The sequence below is a fragment of the Fragaria vesca genome, linkage group LG3, assembly GCF_000184155.1.
Source record: "Fragaria vesca subsp. vesca linkage group LG3, FraVesHawaii_1.0, whole genome shotgun sequence".
Classification (NCBI taxonomy): domain Eukaryota; kingdom Viridiplantae; phylum Streptophyta; class Magnoliopsida; order Rosales; family Rosaceae; genus Fragaria; species Fragaria vesca.
The window spans coordinates 24,629,349-24,635,270 of record NC_020493.1 but is presented as its reverse complement, the minus strand read 5'-3'; the positions used below and the strand labels follow the sequence as shown (position 1 = coordinate 24,635,270).

At 36.8% G+C, this 5,922-nt stretch overlaps 1 pseudogene; it reads left to right on the top strand.

Moving 5' to 3' along the window:
* Positions 1-2,876: 2,876 nt before the first annotated feature.
* On the top strand, positions 2,877-4,683 carry LOC101302923 (annotated as a pseudogene).
* Positions 4,684-5,922: the final 1,239 nt, after the last annotated feature.

Below are 5,922 nucleotides of genomic sequence, written 5' to 3'. Positions count from 1 at the left end.
ATAATCAAAGTACAAATGGAGATAATAACACATTAAGAATGTCGTATTTTATGCTCCTATCAAGCTCATCATTTTGTATTCCTTCCCAACCAACTAGTCTCTTGTATAAAATGAGTGTTTCAATTCTAATTACAAACGCACTTCGTGGTTTAGAGTTACTTGAGTTAGATAGTTTAAGGTCATCAGACACTTTTATGAATATCTCCCAATCAAGATCTCCGTAGAGATAAGTAGTAACCACATCGATGAGTTGCATTTTCATTATTGGAGAACATGTCTCCTTGTAGTCAATCCAGAGCGTTGCGAAAAACCTTACCGCACAAGGCGAGCCTTGTCTTTTAGGGCTTCATTCGTCTCATTACGTTTTTTAACAAAGACTTATTTATGTCCTACAAGCTTTACACTAGGTAAGGTTAGCACTACCAAACCAAATACCTGTCTCTTTGTCAGAGAATCTAGCTCTTCTTAGATTTCACTTTTATGTACGCCAATATGCTCTTTGTTGACATTCTTCAACAAAGTGTGGTTCAATACCTTCGTGCTCTATGATTCCTTGAGCAACAGTGTGAATCATCAATGTGTATACTCGTAATCTGTTGAGATTTTATCTCTGAAATCATTTTAAATATCAGAGCGTTCTCCAGTATTGATTCATAACTATACTCAGAGACGATCTCATGAGAGAAATTCTTTACATTGATGAGGTGGTGCCTAACTAGCCCAATTCCTTTAGACAAGTATCAATCGAACCAAGTGGCCTCCCCCTATTCCCTTAGGAAGCCACGACCTCAACCACACCTCCACTAAGTATGGTTGCGTCGTCTCTATCTACAACAATGTGCCCCTTGTTGGGGACTTTTAACCTTGCAGGCATTTGCAGCTAGTATGTGTGATCTCATCACTTTGGGAATATCTTTAAACGCATCAGACATCGAAACTGTTACGTTCTAAATATTGATTATGTGGGGATCAAGATGAGACAAAGTGGGGACAACCACGAGAATTCCTGTCATTCCCATAAAAAATTCTTTTTCTTATCTCCCTCTAACGACGGGAAGACTGTCTCATCAAAGTGACAATCTGCAAATCAAGTGATGAGATGGCTTGTAAGGGTTCTGAATACCGGATAATTGTTAGAGGTTCGTATCCAACATATATACATATTCGTTCTTGATGACCCACTTTGATGCGCTGTGGGGGCGCAGCAGGCACATATGCTGCACAACCAAGTATGTGTAAATCTCAGGCTCATGTCCAATTTTCAACTGGTACGCATCAAATGGTTGGCTAGCAGTGGGCTTAAAAACGAATAAGTAAAGCTGCGTGCAATATTGCATAACCCCAAGCAGATATAGGCGCATAACCAGTGCCCTAGCCACCCTCTATGGTGGCTTCTACGAGACCATTGTGAGTATGCATATGGTGTGTCAAGATGTTTTACATCGATCTTGATCGTCATGCAATAAGCATCAAGTCTTTTTTAGGTGAATTCTCAGCATTGTCAAGTCTTATAGGCTTGATGATAAGGTTGGTGAGCTCTTACATGTATAAAATGTGCTAAGAGTTTGGAAATGTAGCATTTTTAGTGGATAATTATTCAACTTTTGACCAATGTGTCGAAACGTCCTCTAGAACCATAAAATACTGTAATTGTCCACATTTCTTTTTTATTTATTATGAGGGTCAAATCAGTAATTAAAAATTTTACAAAAAGTGGTATGTGTATTTAGAAATTTGAGATGTATGAATAGAATTTGAGTGCGGCTATTGGGAGCTCCAGATTTGCTTAGTATACCTCCACCTGTTTTGACTTATTGGATTACAAATATAACCTTATACAAAATGACAGTAATAGACATTGAATTAAAAAAAAATGTAATCAGATCAGTATTCTTCCCTTTTTTTGTTCAAGTTAACAATACAAAACAGAGTCTATAAACCTTAAACTTGAGTGCAACCGTTGCTCAAAGAACTACTACACCTAATGGAAGAATCTCCATTGACGAAGACACAATCCTTCGTTTCAAAACCTTCATACAAGGTATTTTTTCCAAGGTTCTAAAAAACGGTCTAAGCGGCGCCGCCTGGGTGCCTGGAGAAGGGTTGCCGTCTTGATTTTAGGCAAATCGGCGGGCGTAGGCGGCTGGCTGTTTTTTTTAAAAAAGTGAAAAACTGAAAAAAAAAAAAAGAAAAAAAAAAAAGAAAAAAAAGCCAATTACCCTAAGTCGCTAACAGCCTCACAGCCTCACCTCTATTCTTTCTTCTCAGTCTTCTGAGTTCTCTCTTCGTCTCTCATCTCTGTCAACTCTCCTCTCTTCGTCTCTCATCTCTGTCTCTCCTCTCTGTCTCTATTCTCTCCTCTCTCATCCCATCTAGTCTCTCCTTCTCTCAGACCCTCACTCTCTCGTCAACAGTCATAAGTTGGCAGTGATTTGGCGAGGCATGGCGGCAAGGAGGCTTCGCACAGCGGTAAAGCGTGCTCATCCTGGTCCCGGCAAGATGCGACAACCTTCTCCCGGCACAGCTTGATGTCTTCACTGTTCAGTCTTCAGGTCAGTTCATTGAATTTGAACTTGGTAATTGGTAATTGTCTAATTGATGATTGATAATTGATGAGTGATGACTTGTTAGTTGTTAATTTGAGTGACGTCTATTAGTTTGTTCATTCACTTCAATGAATTGATAATTGTTACTTTGTTAGTCGATTTGATATTTGATAATATGTTTACCAATGTTCATTGAATTTGGTAATTGGTATTTGGTAATTGCTAAGTTGCTGAGTTGCTGCTGTTGTTAGTTTGCTTGCTCTGTAATTACCAATGTTGATTTGATATTTGCTAAGTTGCTACTGTTGTTAGTTTGAGTTACAGGCAAATATGGCAGGCACTACTTCTTCATCTGCATCTAATCTAGTTCCGGAGCTAAATAGCCAGAATAAGTCAGTCTTGAAGGCTAATTCAACTGATATGGGTTGGGAATATGCAGTTAAAGCTGATCCTACAAATCCAGATAGATTGAAGTGTTTGTTGTGTAATAAAGTAGTAAGCGGTGGAATAAACCGAATCAAACAACATATTGCAAACATCAAGGGGAATGTTGACGGTTGTAAGAAGAGTTCGGATGAGGACAAAGCCAAATGTATCAAAGCTATTGAAGATTGGCGAAATAAGAAGAGGCAAAAGTTTCTCTTTGAAGAAGAATTGAGGCAAGAAGTTGTTATTGAAGAAGATGAAATGGAAGAGGATGGATCAAGTCATGAGACAAGAAGAAAGAAGCGCTTTCTTGGACCTATGGATCGTTATGCATTCGCCATTGATCCCGATTCTTCATTGGATGGAAGCAAGAAGATGAAGCAAAAAAATATCAATGATTCACTTTTCAAGGAAAGAACACATAATGTGCATTAATATTTGGCTAGATGGGTGTATGAAGCCGGCCTTCCTTTCCATGCCATTGAGAATGATAGCTTCAAGAGGTTTGTGGAAGCGGTTGGGCAATTTAGCTCGGGTTACAAACCACCAATCCAATACCAATTAAGGGAGCCATTGTTGAAGGAAGAGGTGGAGAGAACTAGGGGCTTATTAAAGAGGCAAGAAGAGGAGTGGGAAAATAATGGTTGCTCTATCATGACCGATGCATGGAGTGACCGAAAAAGAAGAAGCATCATGAACTTGTGTGTTAATTATGTGAAAAGGACAACCTTTCTTTCTTCTAAGGAAGCATCGGATGAGTCACACACCGGAAAATATATTTTTGAATATGTGGATAAGTGCATAGAAGAAATTGGGCCACATAATGTTATTCAAGTGGTGACGGATAATGCTTCAAACAACATGGCGGCGGGAGATTTGTTGAAGTTGAAGAGGCCAACAATATTTTGGACTTCTTGTGCAACTCACACCATCAATCTTATGCTTCAAGGAATTGGCACCCAACCTAAATTCATTCAAGAATGTGATTGACAAGGCAAAGAGTTTCACCATCTACATTTATGCACATCATAAGACTTTGCACTTGATGAGAAAGTATACAAAGGAAAGAGACGTAGTGAGGCCGGGAGTCACAAGATTTGCAACCGTTTTCCTTACTTTACAAAGCTTGATGGAGAAGAAGATTGAATTGAGATCTATTGGTGAGTGGAGTGAAAGCAAGCATACATAGAGTGCAAAGGGGAAGGCGGCTGCGAGTATTGCTTTGAGCCCTTCTTTTTGGAATGGAGTAAATCTTTGCTTGAAGGTGTTTGCCTCTTTAGTCAAGGTGTTTCGCCTTGTTGATGGGGATTGGAAGCCATCAATGGGCTTTGTGTATGGAGAGCTACAAAAAGCTAGAGAAGAGATTAAGAAGATGTACAAAAATCAAGAAGCTCACTATCATCCAATCCTTGACATTGTTGATGGGAAAGCCCGTGAACGACTTGATAGTCCATTACATTTAGCGGGATACCTTTTGAACCCTTATTACACATATGTTGATCCAAGCATTATAAATGATGGAGTGGTCATGGATGAGTTTATTGAATGTGTAGAGAAGTTCTTTGGTGATGATCTTGATATTCAAGATAAGGTGACAAATGTAGAATTGCACAAGTACTTGAAGAAAGAGGGTTCATTTGGAAAACCTATCGCTTTGAAGGGATGCTCGCAAGATAATGAAAATTATAATCCGGGTAAGTTTACTTCATAAATTTTTTTATTTTGTCATTAGTATTGTTTATTTGTTTTGCTTTTGTAGTTTTGACTAATTAATAATGTTCTTGGCTTTCTATGTTTTTGTAGTTGGTTGGTGGAATATTTATAGAAATCAAGTACCAAAATTGCAAACTTTTGCTAAAATAATACTTGGGTTGACAACAAGTTCATCCGGATGTGAAAGGAATTAGAGCGCTTTTGAGGGGGTAATTATTTGTTTAATTTATGTAGTTTTTGCACTCATAGTCTCATAATATTTATGATAATTTACTCTCTCTTTTTAATTTTTATTCTTAATTTAGATTCATATAAAGAAAATAAATATACTTGATACAACAAGGTTGAACAATTTAGTCTATGTTTAATTCAATGCCATGATTCTTCACAGAAAGAAAAGAGAGAAAGAGAAAAATGTGGATGTTCTTCTTGCTAGTGAAGCTACTAATGCACAAGGTTTGATTGTTGATGGTGGTGATGAGGATACTTTGTCCGATGTCACTAATGAAATGGTTGGAAATGATTTAGGAGTGGATAGTGGCTTAGAGCCTAGGAGAAGTTTTAGGATTCAAGAAATAAGAAAACTTGAAGAAGATTTTGATTCGGATGAAGAGGAAGAAGAAACTATGGATTTTGATTTTGACTCCGATACCGAAGAAGTACTTGAAGGATATGGAGAAGAAGAATTGGAGGAGTAGGCTTGCAAGAATGTATTTTTGTTTATTTGAATTGTTTTTTGGACATTGTTGCCTAGTTGGTGAATTGTATTTTTTTATTTTCGGATTTTCTTAAGGACATTGTTGTTTAATTGCATTTCTTACTTGCTTCAATTACATTGTTGTTGAAATGTTGAATTGTATTTCTTATTTTCCTTAGAACATTGTTGTTAGTACATTTTTAAGGACATATGTTATGTATTTTCAGTATTTTCAGCATTATATATTGTTTTTTTCCATTATTTTTAGACATTATAATACCTATTTTAATTGTATTTATATAATTATTTGTTATTAAAAATAAAATAAATACAAAAATACAAATCTTTTGGGCGCTGTTCGCCCGATTAGCGCCTAACGTTTTTTAAAACCTTGATCTTTTCAATACTAATATATATATAATTTTTGTTTTGATTCATGATAGTTATTCTTCTTCTTCTTCTTCCTTATTTTCGTTTAGTTTAGAAAATGTCTTCGTCTTAATCTTCTTTTTGGTCTTATTCTTTCTCGTCTTGTTCTTC